This window comes from Oryzias latipes, chromosome 18 (assembly GCF_002234675.1).
Source record: "Oryzias latipes chromosome 18, ASM223467v1".
Classification (NCBI taxonomy): Eukaryota; Metazoa; Chordata; class Actinopteri; order Beloniformes; family Adrianichthyidae; genus Oryzias; species Oryzias latipes.
In genome coordinates, this window is record NC_019876.2 from 24989287 (window position 1) to 25012780 (window position 23494).

Genomic DNA, 23494 nt, shown 5'->3' on the forward strand with positions numbered 1-23494 from the left:
TTCATCCAAAATACAATTAACTTTATATTTTATCTTTTTTTTTTTTCACAAACAAAATATATGAATGTGCTCCAAAACAGAACCCAGCCTCAGTACACTCAAACAGATGTAACATCAGACAGTAAATGTCTCTTTTATGCTTTTTTAATCAATGCTGCAACTTCTTTTCATTTCCTTTCAATACATCCAAAGAAATTAAACTACAACGACAACAAACACAACATATAGCAAATGTCTCTGAGAAGATTGTGTATATACATTATGTACCACCTTTAAACACCAAATAAATAACAAATCTTTCTAATACAATCACAAAAAATGGAACAAAAAATGTAAAACCCAAATTAGAAATTGCAATTTTAAAAAGATACATTTTTCAGCAGCTTTTCAAAATCAATCACATATTTTACTCTTCTGTGGATGAAACAAAGAAGTCCAGAGCAATGTAGCCACTTCTCCAAAGTCTCTGTCACCTTCAGTTTTACACAAAGTCTGTGAAAATCCACCATACATTGGTCACATGTATTCAGAGACCTGCTAAAAGTCCACAATTGTAAAAGCTCTTATATAGACAACTGTTTGTTTGCTTGGAGCTCTAAATATAAAAAAATGCTTTTCTATCACCTAGACACAGATAAGAACCATATCAACTGGATTAGTAACAGGGAAACATGTTTAGGCTTAAACTTACATCAATAGACATCATGAAGCTGTTCATCACATTTTTGACCTAAACATGTAAACACATCCTTGGCTCTGCGGTTAGGAAATGGTACTTGGGAATCTCTTCATACCAGGAGCCAGCCTGAACATTGGAACATCACCACAGTGCCCATCCAGACTGGGACACCAACGGGGTCCACTTCACAGCCGTGAGGCTGCTGTGTTTAACTCCAGCTGTCCCAGCAAGGGAGACAACTGCAGCAACATCCACTGACCAAGCTGGAAAGCCCTGGCAGAAAAGATCCCCACAAGAAAAACACTGGCTCAGGCAGGCTGGTCAATAAAAAAATATAGTTTTACCAATGTCTTGCAGCTCGCAGATCAAGTGGTTTAGTTTTCCAGTAATGTCAGTCAAGAATACAAGTTCAGATTCACCATATTCAGCAGATATCTCCACCAATAGCACCTTAAAAATCCTGTTCTGTTTTGCTTTGCAGCTGAGGTTTTTTATGATTTTCACAATAGGAGTCATTATATGTCCAGAGCCAATCACTTCTGCACATAAGGCCTACTGGTGAAAGAAGCAGCAGTAATGCAGACATTTTGGAAAGTCTTGGTCAGCTTTACAGTGAGTGATGAAACCTGTTTGTCGGTCAATCATAGCAGGAGCCCCGTCTGCAGGTATGGCTACCAGCTTTTCTAATGGTACCTTTTTCTGCACAAAAACTCCTTCACCGTGTTATACATTTCAACTCCTCTTGTAGTTGTCTGTTAGGGCAGATGTGTCAGGAATTCTTCTCTTGTGGAAACCAAAAGCTATGCTGAACTGTTGCCGTCCACAGACTCATCACACTGGACGTTAAACCACCTGCACTTTGTAAGATCCCGGTCCAGCTAATTGGCCAAGTTATCAGACATAGCTGACACTCATCTAGACATTGTAGTGAAAATTGAATGAGTTCTATTGTTCTCATCCTTAGGGACAGTGATAGCAATTATCATCATTGCTTGTTTCTTAATCTGATAAAAACCTTCTTCTACTTGATGAGAAAATGAGCAGGTCTAAACGAGGCTTAGATTTAAGAATTTTTTTCATGCTATATGCAAAAGTCTTTGTCCTTTAAGGCAACAGATTATAGTCCCCCCCCCCCCCCCCCACAGGCTGCTGTCATATTAACATTAGCTTGGAGCTCCAGAATGGACAAGAAAAAACGACGAGAATGGCTCGAGCAGGGCGTTGCTCACGGGGCGGTCGCTCGTGCCAGGCGGTGGCACGTGCTCGGGCCCGCTAAATGCTACTTGTAGCTTTAATTAACTTTATATTTTATCTTTTTTTTTTTTCACAAACAAAATATATGAATGTGCTCCAAAACAGAACCCAGCCTCAGTACACTCAAACAGATGTAACATCAGACAGTAAATGTCTCTTTTATGCTTTTTTAATCAATGCTGCAACTTCTTTTCATTTCCTTTCAATACATCCAAAGAAATTAAACTACAACGACAACAAACACAACATATAGCAAATGTCTCTGAGAAGATTGTGTATATACATTATGTACCACCTTTAAACACCAAATAAATAACAAATCTTTCTAATACAATCACAAAAAATGGAACAAAAAATGTAAAACCCAAATTAGAAATTGCAATTTTAAAAAGATACATTTTTCAGCAGCTTTTCAAAATCAATCACATATTTTACTCTTCTGTGGATGAAACAAAGAAGTCCAGAGCAATGTAGCCACTTCTCCAAAGTCTCTGTCACCTTCAGTTTTACACAAAGTCTGTGAAAATCCACCATACATTGGTCACATGTATTCAGAGACCTGCTAAAAGTCCACAATTGTAAAAGCTCTTATATAGACAACTGTTTGTTTGCTTGGAGCTCTAAATATAAAAAAATGCTTTTCTATCACCTAGACACAGATAAGAACCATATCAACTGGATTAGTAACAGGGAAACATGTTTAGGCTTAAACTTACATCAATAGACATCATGAAGCTGTTCATCACATTTTTGACCTAAACATGTAAACACATCCTTGGCTCTGCGGTTAGGAAATGGTACTTGGGAATCTCTTCATACCAGGAGCCAGCCTGAACATTGGAACATCACCACAGTGCCCATCCAGACTGGGACACCAACGGGGTCCACTTCACAGCCGTGAGGCTGCTGTGTTTAACTCCAGCTGTCCCAGCAAGGGAGACAACTGCAGCAACATCCACTGACCAAGCTGGAAAGCCCTGGCAGAAAAGATCCCCACAAGAAAAACACTGGCTCAGGCAGGCTGGTCAATAAAAAAATATAGTTTTACCAATGTCTTGCAGCTCGCAGATCAAGTGGTTTAGTTTTCCAGTAATGTCAGTCAAGAATACAAGTTCAGATTCACCATATTCAGCAGATATCTCCACCAATAGCACCTTAAAAATCCTGTTCTGTTTTGCTTTGCAGCTGAGGTTTTTTATGATTTTCACAATAGGAGTCATTATATGTCCAGAGCCAATCACTTCTGCACATAAGGCCTACTGGTGAAAGAAGCAGCAGTAATGCAGACATTTTGGAAAGTCTTGGTCAGCTTTACAGTGAGTGATGAAACCTGTTTGTCGGTCAATCATAGCAGGAGCCCCGTCTGCAGGTATGGCTACCAGCTTTTCTAATGGTACCTTTTTCTGCACAAAAACTCCTTCACCGTGTTATACATTTCAACTCCTCTTGTAGTTGTCTGTTAGGGCAGATGTGTCAGGAATTCTTCTCTTGTGGAAACCAAAAGCTATGCTGAACTGTTGCCGTCCACAGACTCATCACACTGGACGTTAAACCACCTGCACTTTGTAAGATCCCGGTCCAGCTAATTGGCCAAGTTATCAGACATAGCTGACACTCATCTAGACATTGTAGTGAAAATTGAATGAGTTCTATTGTTCTCATCCTTAGGGACAGTGATAGCAATTATCATCATTGCTTGTTTCTTAATCTGATAAAAACCTTCTTCTACTTGATGAGAAAATGAGCAGGTCTAAACGAGGCTTAGATTTAAGAATTTTTTTCATGCTATATGCAAAAGTCTTTGTCCTTTAAGGCAACAGATTATAGTCCCCCCCCCCCCCCCCACAGGCTGCTGTCATATTAACATTAGCTTGGAGCTCCAGAATGGACAAGAAAAAACGACGAGAATGGCTCGAGCAGGGCGTTGCTCACGGGGCGGTCGCTCGTGCCAGGCGGTGGCACGTGCTCGGGCCCGCTAAATGCTACTTGTAGCTTTAATTATTATTATTCTTTTTCTTCCGACGGAAGAGTCGCCTTTTTGAGGCCTTTAACATACCCCAAAACTCACCAAATTTGGCACACACATCAGGAGTCGCGAAAAATTTCGTATTTTACAGGAGATTGGCATGGGCGCACAAAAACAGCTCGACAGCGCCACCTACAGTGACATTTGTCCCGAGCCCCCGCATATGCTTTGACATACAAGCTTGATTTTTTCAGGACATGTTCATCAGATGGAAACCTACAAAAAAGTCTCTTGGGACCAAGCTGTCAGTCGCACAGGAAGTCTGCTATATTGGTGTCAATATGTCATTTTTGCTCTATTTTGGACATTTGTAGGCCTCGTTCTAGAACGAACTCCTCCTAGAGATTTATGAATAATGACTCCAAACTTTGGTTTTGTAAACTAAACACATGTCCGATGTTAAATTGCGAAGCTTTAAAGGTATTACGGATGTTTGTGACCGTGGCGGCGCGTCGAACTTGGAGGTCATTTTGAAAACACGCCATGAAAAGAAAAATGGCCATTACTCAGCCATGCAAAATCCAATCTGATCCAAAGTTGATATGCATGATTGTAGTCTGACTTTGAACACATCTGCAGTGGAAGAATCTGGAACAAGTGTAGCGCCACCTGCTGGCAGCAGGAAATGACATGTTTGACTTGGAGCATCACTGCTCCAAGTAGGATGAGCCGACACACCTCAAAATGACGTCCACCTGTTGAAAAGCCATTGAAGTTTACTCTGATAAAAAGCCATAACTTTCAACGCAGGGGTGTGGTCGTGACAGAGCGGCGAAGTTGGGCGTCTCGCCGTGCACACAAAAGTTGCTCTCACGTGCACATTCCTTGTCCAATCTCACTGAAATTCAATGGAGGTAATGAGGCTTCCATTCTGAACCCATGGATATGACAATCTTGGACGAGCTCTATAGCGCCACCTAGTTATTGCATTGGGCACATTCTGCCCTGTATTTTCTCTTTGCTTTGTCCGATGTGCATGAAATTAAAACTGGAGATACTCAGAAGGGTCCTCTCTTATCATGTAAAGTTTCATGGGTGTACACCTGACGGTGCCTGCGTAACAGGAAGTGGTCGATTATGTGCACCCAAATAATAGAAATTTATTATAAATCAGCCGTTTGTCTCAGGAAGCTGAGATTTCAGAATTAGATGCCTTTAATAACCTCCAGCTTTGATATGTAACACTATAGGGTCTACGAGAAACTTCATCACTTGATTTTTTTAATGAAATTTTGGACTGAACAAAGATTTTTAGCATAAATTCTGTTTAGGTTATCAGCACCAAGAATTCAACTTTCATAGGCATTTATGTGCTACTGCTTCCTAAAAAAATTCAGAATGATTGAAGTTACAGGTGACATCTTAGAGAGCATTACATCCAAAAAGGTCCGAAAACGTCTTTTTAGGCAAAACTGCAAACACCTATTTTTTTGCATAACTTATCTTTCAAATATCAGCACAAAAAAATTAAAAACGGTAGGGATCTGTGTTTGCTGCCTTCCATATTTTTTTCAGACTTAAAAGTGTAACAGATGATTTATAAAAAATCCTTTTCATCCAAAAACCTGTGTTAAATCTGTCTAGACTCCAAACAAACATTTTTTTATGGTAACTTATGTTTCAACAATCGACACCAATTTTCACAGACCTAAAGCTGAACATGTCCCATAGCTCCCTGAATATTTTCATAGATATAAAATGAACTGGTCATTCTAACATCTGGCATTCTAACATCTAACATCTTACATGTCAAAGCCTCTCTCAGCCTGGCTCTGCTGAAGGAGTCGTGTTACAACCCCGCCCCCTCCTGCTGGGACCCCTGCTATGTAAATTAGCAAGCATTGAACAGAGAGATGAGGAGTAAGAATGGTCATTACTCAGGCATGCATAATCCAAAGACAGCCAGTTAAACACTGAAAGACATATTTTTTCGGTATGTCTTTCATACATCTTTAGTATTAAAAACTCTCCAAGATGAATGTGCCTGACTCCACCTGCAGGTGGATCACAGACTTCCTGACGGACAGACAGCAGTATGTGAGGCTGGGGAAGCTCGTCTCAGATACTCGGACCACAAGCACCGGATCCCCCCAGGGCTGTGTCCTTTCACCCCTGTTACTCTCCCTGTACACAAACAGCTGCACAGCTGGTCACCTGTCTGTCAAACTCCTGAAGTTTGCTGACGACACCACACTCATCGGCCTCATCTCTGACGGAGATGAGTCGGCCTACAGGAGTGAAATAGCCAGGCTGGTGTCATAGTGCAGCGCTAACAACCTGGAGCTTAATGCTCTGAAGACAGTGGAGATGACAGTGGACTTCAGGAAGGCCCCAGCCCCCCTCCCCCCTGTCATCCTCTGTGACTCCCCGGTGACCTCTGTGGAGTCCTTCTGCTTCCTGGGAACCATCATCAGCCAGGACCTCAAGTGGGAGCAGAACATCAGCTCCATCACTAAGAAGGTCCAGCAGAGGATGTACTTCCTGAGGCAGCTGAAGAAGTTTCACCTCCCTGAAAAGATGCTGGTAGACTTTTACACCGCCATCATCGAATCCACCCTCACGTCCTCCATCACAGTCTGGTTCGCTGCGGCCACGGCCAGAGACAAGGCCAAGCTGCAACGCGTCATCCACTCAGCAGAGAAGGTGATCGGCTGCCACCTCCCGTCTCTCCAGGAGCTGCACATCTCCAGGACCTGGAGGCGGACAGCCAGGATTGTAGCCAACCCCTCTCATCCAGGACATAATCTCTTTCGGCCCCTCCCTTCTGGCAAGAGGCTCCGGTCCATAAGGACCAGGACCTCGCGCCACAAGAACAGCTTCTTCCCCACTGCAGCCAGCCTGCTGAACAGAACCCCAACTCCCCCAGGTGACCCCCCCCCCCCCCCGCCCACCAAAGGACTGTCGGTGCCACTTACAGGCCCCACCATCCCAGCCCATCTGTGCTCCCACTTTAATTCACCTTACTCTACTGTATATAGTGTGTTGTTGTTGTTAACTTAATTTTTAACTTATTCTTAATTGCACTATACACCAAGTCAAATTCCTCGTTTTGTAAAGTGCGCTCTACTGAACCTGGCAATAAAACTTTTTCTGATTCCTGATTCTGATTCTATTAATCATTGTTTTTTATTCATTCAAAATGCAATTAAATCAATATTTTATCTTTTTTCTTTTCCTTTTTCTTTTTTTTTTATCTCTTATATCCTTTTTTATAATCAATGTTTGAACTTCTTTTCCTTTCTATTGTCATGGTTTCAGTTTGTTGTCTTTTTTTTCGCTTTAGTTCTTGTTCTGTCTTGTTTGGTTCTGTTTCCTGTTTTATTTTGAAAGGTTTCCTGTCTTGTCATGTTTCTTGAGTTTTACTTCCTTTGGTCCCCATCTGCCCTAATCGTGTTCACCTGTGTCTTGTCTGCCCTGTCTGTATATAAGTCTTGTCTCTGCCTTCCTCCTGTGCTGGTCCATTAACTTCTGCTCATGTTGATCACGTCTTCTTGTCTGGCGTCCATGTCCCTTGCCATGCCACAGTAAGTTTTTGTTTTTAGTTTTGTCATCCTGCTCTGCAGCGCTTTTTGTTAGTTAAATAAACCCACTTGCCCTGAACCCGTTTGCCTCCCGTCTCTGCGCCTGGGTCCTACCTGCTGTCGAGCCTCCCCCCCACACGACATCTATACATCCAATGAAATTAAACTACAAATCAACAAACACAACTGATAACAAATGTCTCTAAAAAATGATGTGTATATTTGCAGAACCTTAAAAACACCAAACAAATAACAAATGCTTCCCAATTAAAGCACAAAAAATGGAACACAAAATGTAAAACCCAAGTTAGAAATTGCAATTTGAAAAATATACTTTTTTCAGCAGCTTTTCAAAATCAATCACCAATTCTACTCTTCTGTGGATGAAACAAAGAACTCCAGAACAATGAAGCCATTTCTCTAAGTCTCTCTCACCTTCAGTTTTAAACAAGGTCTGTGAAAATCCACCATACATTGGTCACATGAACTCAGAGACCTGCTAAAAGTGCACAATTGTAAAAGCTCTTTTATATAGACAACTGTTTGTTTGCTTAGAGCTGTAAATATAAAAAAAAATGCTTTTCTATCACCTAGACACAGATGGAGAACCATATCAACTGGATTAATAACAGGGTGGCATGTTTAGACAACATGAAGCTGTTCATCACATTTTTGACCTAAACATGTAAACACATCCTTGGCTCTGCGGTTAGGAAATGGTATTTGGGAATCTCTTTATACCAGGAGCCAGCCTGGCCATTGGAACATCGCCACAGTGCCCATCCAGACTGGGACAGCAACGGGGTCCACTTCACAGCCGTGAGCTGCTGTGTTTAACTCCAGCTGTCCCAGCAAGGTAGACAACTGCAGCAACATCCACTGACCAAGCTGACAAGCCCTGGCAGAAAAGATCCCCACAAGAAAAACACTGGCTCAGGCAGGCTGGTCAAAAAAAAATAGTTTTGCCATTGTCTTGAGGCTCGCAGATCAAGTGGTTTAGTTTTCCAGTAATGTCAGTCAAGAATGCAAGTTCAGATTCACAATGTTCATATTCACCATATTCAACAGACATCTCCTCCAATAGCACCTTAAAAATCCTGTGCTGTTTTGCTTTGCAGCTGAGGTTGTTTACGATTTTCAGAATAAGAGTCATTATATGTCCAGAGCCAATCACTTCTGCACATAAGGCCTGCTGGTGAATGACGCAGCAGTAATGCAGACATTTTGGAAAGTCTGGGTCAGCTTTACAGTGAGTGATGAAACCTGTTTGTCTATTGATCATAGCAGGAGTCCCATCTGCAGTCACTGCTACCAGCTTTTCTAATTGTACCTTTTTCTGCACAAAAACTCCTTCACCGTGTTATACATTTCAACTCCTCTTGTAGTTGTCTGTTAGGGCAGATGTGTCAGGAGTTCTTCTCTTGTGGAAACCAAAAGCTATGCTGTACTGTTGCCGTCCACAGACTCATCACACTGGACGTTAACCACCTGCACTTTGCAAGATCCCGGTCCAGCTAATTGGCCAAGTTATCAGACATAGCTGACACTCATCTAGACATTGTAGTGGAAATTGAATGAGTTCTATTGTTCTCATCCTTAGGGACAGTGATAGCAATTATCATCATTGCTTGAATTTTTTTCATGCTATATGCAAAAGTCTTTGTCCCTTAAGGCAACTGATTACAGCCCCCCCCCCCCCCCCCCCCCCCCCCAGGCTGCTGTCGTATTAACAATAGCTTGGAGCTCCAGAATGGACAAGAAAAAACGACGAGAATGGCTCGAGCAGGGCGTTGCTCACGGGGCGGTCGCTCGTGCCATGCGGTCGCACGTGCTCGGGCCCGCTAAATGCTACTTGTAGCTTTAATTGTCATTATAATACAAACTTGTAGGAGTGCTATATATATATAAACTCATCATCCTCTCCTTCACTCTCACTCATGGTGCAGAGACGTAAGCATAGTAGGACAAAATAACTTTGCAAAACACGGCAAAACACAGTAAAACAGCTATACAACTTAACACATTTGGTCAAAAACCCACACTTAAACCCAAGTCCGTCCAGACAGGCAAAGGGAATGATATCCCAGAATCCCTTGCAGTGCCGATCTAACGGCAGCACCAAAGTTACACCTACTTAATTGAATTAATTTGAATGAAAGGAAAATAATTGTCTGAAAACTACGTGTTATTTTTAAGGTGACCTAAAAAAATGATTTATCTTAACTGAAGCAAATAATTAAGTTAGATCAAAGTAAAAATGTTTATCTTTACAACATCCATACGTGGTCTTATCACCCTCTCACGGTGGAAAAAGTATTATCTGAACTTCTTCATTCACTAAATCATCTACAAATGGACACGCCATGCTCCTTCAACTCTCTGAAAACAAACTAAGCTTCAACTAAACCTGCTCCGGACCAGGTTATGTTCAGAGCATGAGTTGCCATGGTAACTTGACCTACCCTGAAACATACCTCCATTTCTGGAACCAAAAGCTGAGGTTATCAACTTCCTTAGCCTCAAACTTATCGTGGGAGCTAGCATAACCTGCTTTCTGGAATCCCCCCCACTACAGTACGTACAAAAAAAAACTTTAGAGATGGCTCTTTGCATAGATGGGTGAAGGATTGAGGGAGGGAAAGAAGGGAAGGCAGAAAACTATTTTAGGAACAATTTGATTATTATTTATGCAGTATGTTATCTCTTTTAATTTACAGTTTTTGAATGCTGCAGACAGCACCATTAATTTGGTTGACCCTGCATATAGCTTAATTGAGCAGAGTGAGTCAGAAGAAGCAGCAAAGCTCTTCAGGTAAACATGAAATTATATACCCGGATTTTGTTATCACTTCAAATTATTAACATTTGTTGTATTAAATTGCTACATAAAATAATGAAATGGTGATATGTTTTTAATGAAGAAAGTAATATGTTTGTTGATATTTTAAGAAAGTAAGCCCCCTAAAAAATCTTATTAATAAGTAGTCCTAAGTTTTATAGCAAACTTCAAACAAAACTAAGCTGATTATATATTGAAGAGAAAACGAGGAATGAGAAGCAGCTGAAGCCATTCCATAACCAGCAAGTAAACAGTCACATGCTACAGCTACTTTGAAAAAAGGAGCTAAACATGAAAAATGCTAAATCAGGGACCCTGTAATACGTCCAAAATTCTAAAAAGTTGAAAAACTTTCTTCAAAAAGGCAAAAAAAAAAAAAAAAGGCGAAAGAAATTGGCCAATAGGGTGAAAGAAAGTGTTACCAAGAATTATAGATCAAAAAACTTACATACACTAAGACCTGTTTTCTTAAAATAAAATTAATTTCGTATGTCAGTGTAAGCTGTGCCTGTGGCCATAGATCTCTACTGCTAAGATTCATTTTCTTGAAAGACAGAAATAAAGCCGATTTTTCTTGAAGCACAGGTCCTTTTTGTTCTTGAAATCACATTTTAGATAAATTTGCTGAGAACTCTTGTCATCTTTTCACATTCCATACCAGACAATATAAATGTTTTACGAAAATTAAAAACTTCTCATTTAAACATTATTTTTTCTTGTACTAACAAATGAAAGCACGGGCTCCTGGGGCCTGTTTCAGAAAGGAGGTTAAGTGTAAACTCTGAGTGCGTTAACCCTGAAATCAGGGAAACCCTGGGTTTTCCGTTTCAGAATGGGAGGTTTGTTAAACCAGAGAAAGCAGAGTAAGTCAAACCCATTTCTGAAAGAGAAGTAACTCATACTCGGAGTCAGTGTCCATGGTTACTTACGCTGTGAACCTAACCTGGTCGGGAGCAGGTTTTATTCTCTAAACTCAAGGTTTCTGCCGGTCCCCTCCCCTTTTTAAAGACGAAGCGGTATTTTTCGCTTTAACCTCCATTGCCCACATTTCCATCACACAGAGACAAGTGACAAGAATGGCTTGTCCTTTTTTGGAGGACCCAATAGACGAGGAGGCTGCATTAATTCTTAGAGAATTACATTTACGTCGTGCAAGGATTTTGAGACCTAGACTCGATTTATTGTCATTTCCCCATATGTTTTTGTTTGAGCGTTACCGTTTTTCGTTGCAGTCAATTACATATATACAATGAAAACAACATTAGATATGTATTGCTATGTAGATGTTTCATATGTCAAATATTGTCAACAAAACCTACATCCATGACATGCTCACATTTGACCTGATTGAATTATGTTTTTATACTTCATTTTTACCTGCTGCCATGTTCCTTTAATTCCTGCAGGATTGCATCTACATGAAAATGAAATCAGGGACATTGAATTAGATTAATGTAACAATTACTTTTTGGAAACACAATTTGCTAGTACTGCTTACTTTCTTTATCCCATATAAACCTATACCACTTGATCAATACAAGGGTAGACAAAAGTTCACTTTTAAAAACACAATTGCATGTATTAATATTAAACTGACCAACGTTTGCAAGAGGGGAAGGTTAACAAAAAAGTCCACTAAACATTACCGACGTTAAATGCATTTTCCCCCAGATTGGTTCTGTACACTAAGCAGCATTTCATGCAATTACACCAGGAATAACACTTCAAAAGTAAGTAAGTATTTCACACCTTACACTATTGAAAAAGTTATTACAGCCAATATTTTATAACAATGATTTAAATGCAAACTTAGGCATTAACTAGAGCAGCTATGTTTTCCCACGCTAACTGTCTCTGTTTTGCAGATGCAGCGGTGTTACTTTTCTTCCGGAATATGTGCTCATATTCACTGTTACTCTGCAGCAGCACGTCAAGTTCAGCTGGCGAAAAATATGCAGACCTCTTTTTTTCCACGGTTGCCATGGTGACTCGTAATATCTGCGCTCCATTGATAATGGCTTCTCATAGTCGCGGTGCGCACGCTTACCTCCGAATCAGTCCACTCAGAGTTGATTGACCTAACTCTGATCAGCTTCTCTGAAACAGGAAACTCAGAGTTGTTAATCTCTTTATTGACCAACTCAGAGTTCAAGTTTAACCTCGGAGTTGGTTGAACCTCCTTTCGTATATATATTTAAATGTGTCTATGTTATATAGATGTGTATATATAAATGTATGTGTTTATTTTTATATATATATATATATATATATATATATATATATATATATATATATATATATATATATATATATATATATATATATATATATATATGTATATATGTTTGTATATACATATATGTGTATATATATGTTTGTATATACATATAAACAAACAGATATGTAAATATCTGTATATATATGTAGCTTGATGTCGCAATAACAATAAATAAATAGTTCTGGTTTTTATTGTTTTTATTTTTAAGAGTTGCAGGGGACGTCTTTGCAGTGAGCCTTGCACAGGGTGGCCCAGCTCCATGTTTCCTGCAAGAATGGTGCTATTAGTTCTTGGCAACTGATGAGCTGATGCCAATAACCAAAGATGACATATTTGACTTGGAGTTGTCACCACTGATTGAAACTGTAAGCTCCATTTATTGTTTTATTTTAATATTTAATTTAGGTTTTAAGCAAGCTTGTTACTAAAAAAACTTTTATTACAGATTGAGGAGGTGAACAATATGACCAGCTTCACAGAACAAATTGTTAATTGTGGCTACACTGGTCCAATAAACGAGGAGCGTAAAGATAGTATTATCAGGTTTGTCTGCAAAAACAAAAAGGAAAATTCTGGTTTGTTTTTATGTCATGGCAGTCATTGAAAAAGGTTAAGAAAAATATAGATGCCACATTTTTTGGACATGTGTCTCATCTGCATAGTGCTGACTGGCATAATCCTGGTATGAGTGATACAGAGCAGAGAAACATGCCTTGTATGGTTTTATTCCCCTCAAAATTATTACACAAATAAAGATCCATGGAAATATTAGTTATTTTAAATTAGGTGGTAGTTTTAAAATTAAACTAATCCTTTATTTCTGTTTTCTGTAAGGGCCATTGTCTTGCACGCCACAACCAAAAGGACACCAATGTTGAGCCAGCTACGGCAAGGCTTGGATGTCTACAACTTTCTAAAGGTCACGGAACCAAATCCAGAACATTGCCGTGGTCTGTTTGTTGCAGGCAATATTCTGAAAGTACGATTGACCATTTAATTTACTAACACGCTGTGTACTCATTTTAAATTGATACACACCCTCTGCATCCTTATGGGTGGATTCAGACTAAATTGTGTCCAGACTTGCACCAGAGTTTAGTAGCTCCACTGGCAGCAACTAACTGAAAAAAAAATCTAAAACTTCTTTCAAGATTTTCTGCTCAAACTTTAAGGTATGTTAGATCTAATTTTTTCCTCTCCCTTTTGTTGGTTAATTATTGACTTTGCTGTTTTTGTTTCTTTCAAGATGCAGACCCTGAAAACCACGATGAGCCTTCTGTCCCCAGTGTGATAAAATGGCTTTCTGGCCAGGCTCACAGACATCTCCTCTTATCAGAAAGAGAAGCTTTTAAAAATAGTTGTCCGTTTTGATCACAATTGCTTTGACAACATGCCGGGGCACACCATCTGCTTCCCAGTTGTCAGTGCCTGCACAAAAAAAATGAAATTACCCCTTGAAATAATTTTCCATTTCAATATGTTATGCAGTATTTCACAAAACGTACAGCCCAAAGTATAGCCTAGTAAGTACAGTGGGACACTGAGAATCGCTGCCCATCTTAAATATGTCGTGAGCTTTATGTGCAGTATTATGTTTATTATGGTACAGAGTACAAAATTAATTTATTTAATTAATTTATCCGAGATTTTAACTGTTAAAAACAATATGACTGTGGCCCACATTTCTTAATTACTCAGGCTCAAATTATCATTCCCAGTTAAACTGCAGTTGCCACTTACTTCACAAAACTGTATTTGGAATATGGGAGCTATGTCTTTTTTTTCCTAACTTGTCCTGTCCAACAGCTGAACAAACAGATGAGAGGTGAAGGCCTCTTGCGTCAGACATATTTTACATTTACAAAAGGGGTTATGTGAAGAATAGTTAGAAACTGCCTTTAACTTTTATTACACTAATGGTTTAAACTTAATTCACTGAGCATGTATTGTCATCTCAAGATTATATTACATTTGAAGAAAGCACAGCCAAACTATTGTTCTAACAGTTTATTCTCATCCTCCCCCTTTTTCTGTGACTCTGTGATCTGCTGAGCAGGCCTCAGACTTTTCTTCACTTAGCCTTGGAGCTTCTCTCCAGCAGTAACCTGTGGGCGTGATTTTCACACGAGGTCCATCGGACGATCTTCTGAATATGCAAATGCAGGGTTTTTATACCAACCCCATCCCTGAGCTTGTTGGTTGGGACTTTGAATGCACCATGTTCATCTGTCTGTCCCCTTCGTGTTTGTGCGAAGTAAAACCTCCACAAAAGATAAGTTTTGTCTCTGAGTCGTTATTCATTATTTCTGTGTGTAAGAAACTGACGGGGTACGAACATAAAATTTAATACAATCCTTTCTAGAGAATCCAGTTTCTTCACAGGTTATAAATCTATTGCCAAACTAGGTGTCAGGAGGATGATTATAGAAGGTGTGTGTGTGTGTGGGGGGGGGGGGGGAATTATAAAGCAACAAATTGCTGGATGTTTATAATCATTATATGGGAGCCATGTGTAGCCTTTATATATATATATATATATATATATATATATATATATATATATATATATATATATATATATATACTCAACTCAACTCAATTTTATTTATATAGCACTTTCATACAACAGTAGTTGAGACAAAGTGCTGAACACAACAGTAAAAAACATTAAAACATGTTAAGGGGGGGAAAACACACAGGGAGATAAAACTATAGAAAACAGTAAACAGTTAGAAAAACAGTGGTCTCATATTGGGTTAAAAGCCAGAGCATAAAAATGGGTTTTTAAACGGGTTTTAAAAATGGACAGTGAAGGGGCTTCTCTAATGGCCAGCGGCAAAGCATTCCACAGCTTTGGAGCGGCTACAGCAAAAGCTCTGTCCCCTCTGAGCTTCCGTCTGGACCTCGGTACCTCTAGAAGCATCTGATCAGCTGATCTGAGGCACTGTGCCGGCGAATAGGGAGTGAGAAGCTCAGAGAGGTACAGCGGGGCAAGACCGTGTAAAGATTTAAAAACAAGCAGAAGAATCTTAAAATGAATTCTAAAATGCACAGGCAGCCAGTGAAGCGATGCTAGGATCGGCGTGATGTGGTCTCTCTTGCGTGCTCCAACCATAAGACGAGCAGCTGCATTTTGAACACGTTGGAGACGCAAGAGAGACGACTGGCTGAGTCCAAGGTAAAGAGAGTTGCAGTAATCCAGCCGGGACGTGATGAAAGCATGGATTACTGTTTCAAAGTGTGCAGGTGTTAAAAAAGGTTTTACCTTAGCAAGTTGGCGAAGGCTTAAAAAGCTTAACTTCACTACAGAGCTTATCTGTTGGTCCATCCTAAAATTACTGTCCAATTTAACACCCAAGTTAGAAACAGTTGATTTTAAGAAACCAGTCAGAGAGCCCAGATCAATCGGGGACGGTCCACTAAAATCATTCGGTCCAAAAATTACAACTTCTGTTTTCTTTTCATTCAAACTCAAGAAACTTAGGGCCAACCAGTCCTTAATGTCATGGAGACATGACAGGAGCCGCGTCACAGAGAGATTATCCTTTTTTAGCGGCAGATAGATCTGACTATCGTCAGCGTATAAATGAAAGGAAATGCCGTGTTTTCTTAGAATGGACCCTAAAGGTAACAGATATAAAGAAAACAGAAGAGGTCCCAAAACCGACCTTTGTGGGACCCCATAGGGAACCCGAGCTGTGGTGGATTCATAACCACCTAAACTGACACACATGGTTCTTTCCGCCAGGTAGGATTTGAACCAGTCCAGTGCAGTACCTTGAATCCCCACCAGGTTCTGGAGCCTAGAAATTAAAGTGCTATGGTCTACGGTGTCGAATGCTGCAGTTAGGTCCAGCAGAACTAGAACAACATAATCTCCAGCATCATTGGCCAAGAGAATGTCGTTGCTGACTCTTAGCAGTGCTGACTCCGTACTGTGAAGGGGTCTAAACCAAGACTGGAAGACTTCAGGAATTTTATGTTGGATTAAGAAATCCTCCAGCTGTGAGTAGACCACTTACTCCAAGAGTTTAGAGATATAGGGCATCTTGGAGATGGGTCTAAAATTGGCCAGTACAGCACTGTCCAGGCTGGGTTTTTTAAGTATCGGCTGAACCGTTGCATGTTTAAAGGTGGAGGGGACGACACCAGCAGCAAGACTGCTGTTGATAATAGAGAGGACCGTCTGTGCAGTGCTGGGGAAGACCTCCTTGAAAAACTTAGGAGGGATGGAGTCTAGGGGAGAACCTGATGGTTTGCTTTGACTGACTAATTCATTTAAAAATTGAAGAGACGCTGGCTCAAATTCTCTAAATACAGCTGGGCAGAGAACACAGGTCGAAGGGTCGGAGGAAGGTAGAGTAATGTCAGCCCTTACATTTGATACCTTATTGTTAAAAAACTGTAAAAACATATTAAACAGGTCAGTGGAAGCTTCTAAGGACACCGCCTGTGGAGGATTAAGAACAGAGTCTATCATTTTAAAAAGCACCCGTAGGTTATGCTGATTAAGAACAATAATATTAGCCAAGTACTCTTGTTTAGCAAGTTTTACAGTGCCCTGGTAAAAATGCCAACAATTCTTCAAGATTTGTAGTGAGATTTGCAGTTTGTCCCTCCTTCACCTGCGTTCAGCTTTCCTACAGGCCCTCCGAGCTGCCCGGGTTCTCTCATTGAACCAGGACTCAGGTTTAGGACGGGGCTTTAGTGTCTTTAGAGGAGCCACAGAATCCAGGATGCTGGTGCAGGAGGAATTGAACCAGGAACTCAGCTCAAGAACATCAGCAGCAGAGGGAGGGACAACGAGCTGGTTAAAAGCAGAGGAAAACTGACCAGCAGTGGAAGAGTTAAAAAACCTGCAACGCTGAGGAGGGGCGGTAGATTTAACAGCAGTGCGTGAAAGTCCAGCTTCAAACACTACAGGCATGTGGTCTAAAACAGCTAGGTCACAGATCTCAATATTAAAAACAGGTAGTCCATGGGAGAGGACGAGATCCAGTACGTGTCCTTGTTCATGAGTGGTTCCAGACACCCACTGAAAAAGGTTAAAAGAGTCAATGATCTCTAAAAAGTCCTTCACCAAAGGCTTTTCAGGGCAACACACATGAATATTAAAATCCCCAACAATAAGAACACGATCGTAAAGTGGCATCATTTCAGCCAAAAAGTCAGAAAATTCCTTCAGAAAATCTTTGTTGTACTTGGGAGGTCTGTAAACGACAGCGAACAGCACCGGGTCGGACCTCCCCACCTCGAAAGAAGTCAGCTCAAAGCTGGGGTACGATGATGACACACAGTGTCGTTTACACTTAAAATCGTTTGTAAAGACAGACGCAGTACCTCCTCCCCGACCAGACATCCGCGGGGAGCTAAAGTATGAAAATCCAGCAGGTAAAAGATCCACAAGAACACTGTCCTCACCTGGGGATATCCAGGTCTCTGTAATAAAGAGGAAATCCAGGCAGCGGGAAGTGAGGAAATCCCTCAAAATAAAAGTTTTGTTTGCTAGCGATCTGGCGTTTACCAGGCCGAATCTGGAAGCAGCGGCAGCCTGTATGTCATGGGACAGAAGCGACCGGGAGAACGACGACAGGTTCCCGGGATTTACCCCGGGGGGCGAGGAGAGCAGGAGCGGCGGGGCTGGTCTCCTCCGTCAAAGCCAGCAACAGGAATAATGCAGACCTCAGGTGGATCCAGGGAGCGCCAGGACAGCATGGAGCGGGGAAATAATCCAAATCCTGTTCGGGAAGAGGACGGGGAGCGGGCCCAGATGCCCTTCAGCTTCACAAGGCGGCCCCCGCGCTTGCCGCGTTTCCGATGACGCTTCCGCCGCAGGAAGAGAGCCGACGCCCTGAGCAGGTAGGCTGGGATGCCCAAAGGCAGAGGAGGTAGTGTTTGGCGACAGTACAACTTGGACGAACTTAGATCAGAGTTGGTAATTTGATGATCCAAAAGAAACTGACGATTATTATTATTAGTCGCGTGCCAAGGTACAAAAACAACACAATCACGAACAACAGGGAGCGGGGTAGACGAGCAGCCACACACACCGGCGCCATCTTACACATTTTAAGTATCTCTCTGCATGTACATATGTGTGTATGTATATATATATATATATATATATATATATATATATATATATATATATATATATATATATATATATATATATATTACATATATATATATATCACATATATGTATATACATATATATATATATATATATATATATATATATATATATATATATATATATATATATATTACATATATGTGTATATATATATATATATATATATCACATATATGTGTATATATATATATATATATATCACATATATGTATATATATATATATATATATCACATATATGTATATATATATATATATATATATATATATTACATATATGTATATATATATATATATATACACATATATGTGCAGATAAAATGTTATTGCGTCAAAGGGACATTTTGATATATATTTTTTGAAACTTTTTATTGGGCACAGTGGATCACCAGGTCTTGCAAACAGGGTTGTTTGGGTCGTGTTGAGTTTTGTGGTTTTTAGTGTCCGGATTGTGCAATAGGCTGAGGTATTCGGCGCCTTCCTCGTCTCTGTGGATGCTAAAAGGTGCCATGGTTAGCTCACGGCACCCCGCCCTCCCACGTCGAGCCAAATACAGCTGGATGTCAAACCACACCTTTCTGACGAGGCCAAGAAGTGTTTCAGGAGACAGTGTAATTTTCAAAGTTGATGTCCATGTCTTTTTGAGCCAGGAAATATCTAATTATACAGTATTAACTGCTTTTTTCGTGGTTTTCTTTGTGTCTACTTCGTCCTTGTCATCTTCTAAAAGATCAATCCTTCCGGTGTCACTTCGTTGTGTTTCCTCTCCCTCTTTTGATGTTCTTGTCTCTCTTTTTCTTTGGCTGCATCCCAGTCATCAAAATTCTCAAATTCTTTAAACAAGTTAAAAGAAACAACGAAATCACTCATGTCTTTTTGCTGTCTCGTTGTAAACTGTGAAATAACGTATCTCAACTTATGTTTTATGCCAGTGCAGTGATATGTGACCGGGACTTCATTTTTAGGCGTGCGGTTATCACTTTGGTATATCACTTTTTAATGCACACCCAGCAGCATATCAGAATCGAGTATTCACCCGGACCATGGTATAAATTTCTTTAAAGTATGCTGTCCTATTTTGGCTGTGATTTGATTGATCTAATTTCATCTCTTTTTGTTTCCTTCTATTTTGCTCTGTTTAACCCTGTTCCAGACAGAATTCAATTATCACTATTTTTGTATTTCTACCAGAAATGGCTGAATCTTTCTTCCACAGACACATGCAACACATTTTGTCATGTCGCTTCATGAAACAAACACGTTCAGTTTTTGTTTGTGAGTCAAAACTCATTTCTGATTCTGTACTTTTATGTTGAGAAGTGTTGTTCCTTTTTCACAGCAGTTGTAGCTTGCAGCTGTGTTCACCTGCTGTCCATAAATGGCCTCAGCTGCTCCTCGTTTCTCGTTTTCTCTTCTGTATATAATCAGCTTGTTTCAGTGCTGCACTGGTCAGTTCATTGTCATGTGTGAGATTGTTGGTGTGGTTCTCTGTGTCAGACTGTGAACCTGAAAGACTTGTTGAACTGGTTTAGAACATTTACACTGAAATTACAGCAGTTTTCACCTCTGTCTTTCTGTATAATCAAAACATTTATGTTAGGGATGTAGGGATATTAATAGAAGCCAGTTGTGCTGGAAAAATGAACCACCCATTCACGGCTTTGAAACCTTAAAGAACAGCGGCATCTAGTGGTGGGAATGACTTATATCAACATATGTTTCAACTAAGCCCCTTGTAACACTAAAATGTGGAAATGATGAAAAAATGTAAAAAAAAATGTTAATGATTAGAAAAATGACACATAAAACAACATTTAATGTAATCTGTGAGGTGCTTGACACTGCAAAATACACAACACATGAAGAAAATAAACGCAAAGCAAAAAAAAAAAGATGGGTCTTGAATTCAGAACATCGGGATGCAAACCCCACAGACTGTTCTGCTGAGCCATGCCTACTGATACTAATTTGACTTATTTAGATAAATCGAGTTGAAACGATCCTGTGCCACAGTATGTTTCTTACCAGGAACTATGTTAAAGTGACGCTGATTCCAATCTTGGGGAAACAATAGAACTGGTCGGGAAACGTTTGGGATTCCTTTCGTATTTCTAGAGAATAACGCGCCAAACTGTTCAACACAAGTGACATCTGAACCGTGGTTCGACCAAACGATGCATTTGGTGCGTCATACGTCATCAACCACATGATCTGCACAAGTTGACATACGCCCCGCCCCGAAACATTGTGCCGAACCTCTGTTTCATGAAGGTGAACTGCGTGCCGAACCCTCTGTGTCAAACATCCCTATAGGGATGGAAGTAGAAGCCCCATGAAGCTTTCACAAGGTTCATGTAATTGTGCTATTGAAAAATAAACCGTTTAGGGCTTTGAAACCACACAGAACAGCGGCATCTGGTGGCGGACTGGACGTATATCATCTACTTCAATTAAACGCCTTGTTCTTGTAACACCTCAGTGTGGAAATGATAAAAATGTAAAACAATAGTGGGGGTTGCTTGTGAACCAGGGCCTAGCTAAAATGACTTGGTGGGATATATTTCCCAGATTATTTAAAAAAAATGTTTTTGTCTTGGCTGACTACTTTGCCACCCTTTTTTCTGTCCCCCTTGCCTTTTTAACTTGTCCTGTCTAACAGCTGAGCAAACATATGAGAGCTAAAAGCCTCTGGTGTTGGACATATTTTACTGTTACAACAGGTGGTTATGAATCTTTTTACACAATAGGTGTATATTTTAATTAACCCCTATTGTAATATAGGCTATACAGTGATCCCTTGCTATAACACTGTTTACTTCTCACGGTTTCGCTACTTCACGGATTTGCGTCGTGCATTGTGTTCTGCATTCTGATTGGCTAAAAAGTTACTCCGCTTCTTCTCTACCTGTGCGTCAATAACATTGCAGTTTAATATGTCAAGGTACGTAAATCAGCTTGCCAAATTTACAACACGTACATGCAATTTTGAGTTTCTGTAAAACCCATAGAAAAAAGATCAACAACTGCCTATCACTATGTTCTTCTCCTGAACAAACACACCTGCACCGCGGGCTTCAAAAGAAGATAACACTGCAGAGCGGAGTCAGGATGCAGCGGCTCAGTCTGAAGAGCAGTGAAATACACCTGAGTCACTATTTGTCCCACTGTACTTTGTATTTTTTTTTCTATAATCATTTTAAATTTTCTCCCGTTTAATTCAATTACTCTCGGGTCACGGTGGGCGGGGCTAATCTCTGCGATTTGAAGCCTTCTGTTCACATTGATGATTAAAATTATTATTGAACAGTACAGAAGTTATTTGTTGAAAAAGACTTTTCTAAAGTACTTTTATTTGTGAAACAAATGCTTGAGCCTGTAAAATGATTTGTATTTTCTTTTCAATGTATAATAGTTATACTTATACATCACTTATAGTTATACTTGTTATAAAAATAGAGGTTTCTACTTCACGGATTTTGCCTATCACGGGTTCTTTTTGGAATGTAACCCACGTGAAAAACAAGGGTTTACTGTACTGCCTTGGCTGGTTGGGAGCAGAGACTATGTGAACAGCAACAACAGATCAGGAACACCTGTCTGGTAAAGAAAACGGGATGGTTGAGTAACAGTACTTTTCAATTAAGTTTTGTGCTTAGTGTTAGAATCTATTTAAAAACCAAAGACATGCTTTTACTCTCAAATCAAAATAACACTTGTAAATGTGACTACACTGAAAGGATGGGTTAAAGGGAGGACGTTTCCATGTCCTTTTCGCACAAAAAACATTTCCATTCCTTGGTCTTTAATTTAATTCAATTTTATTTATATAGCCCAAATTCACAACAGTTTGGCTTCGTATACGTAATGGAAGGAGTAAAACATAAAATCAAAAGGATGATGAATACATAGAATTCAATAGGAAAATAGTAAATTGAACTAACAAACTGAGCTAAACTGGACATCCCTGCCCTTAGACCCCCCCCCCCCCCCCCCTTCGTGGTAAGGAAAGACTATGGAAAAAAAAAAAATTGATTCCGGGAAAAACGAAGAAACCTCAGGGGTGCTACATGAAGGAAGGATCCTCCCCCAGGACGGACGGGCGATTTACCAGAACTCATGGGGAGTGGGAGTGCAAAAGAGGGACAGTACATGAATCTCACTGCACCAAACAGAGGCATGGAGAACTAAATGAAGAATTATGAGAAAGAATAGAGGAGAGAAGGAGGGTAGCAGTAGATGAGAAAAGAGGACAGAACCTCAATGCACCATAGTTACCCCAGCTTCAAACTTCTAGCAGCCTAATTGCAACAAATTGTTAAGTTTAAACATTAACTTAAATATTCTCTGAATACTAGCTAGTGTGGTAATAAGCCTGTCCAAAGAGGAATGTTTTTAGTCTAACTTTGAATGTAGAAACTGTGTCAGCCTCTCTTATATGAGCTGAGAGCTTATTCCATAAAACTAGGGCTTGGTGGCTAAACGCTCTTCCTCCAACCGTACTTGTACTAATTCTAGGAACCACAAGCAGTCCTGCATTTTGCGAAGGAAATAGTTTGTTTGGATGCTAAGGGACTGAGGTCCTTAATATAGGATGGGGCCATACCATGTAAGGCCTTATAGCAGGGGGTGCTCATTACGTCGATCGCGATCGACCAGTCGATCTTCAAGGACAAGAGGGTAGATCGCGGGCCAGAAAAGATGAAATAAAAAAAAGTACTTAAAAATCCACCAGCCACCAGCCAATCAAAATCCTCACCGAC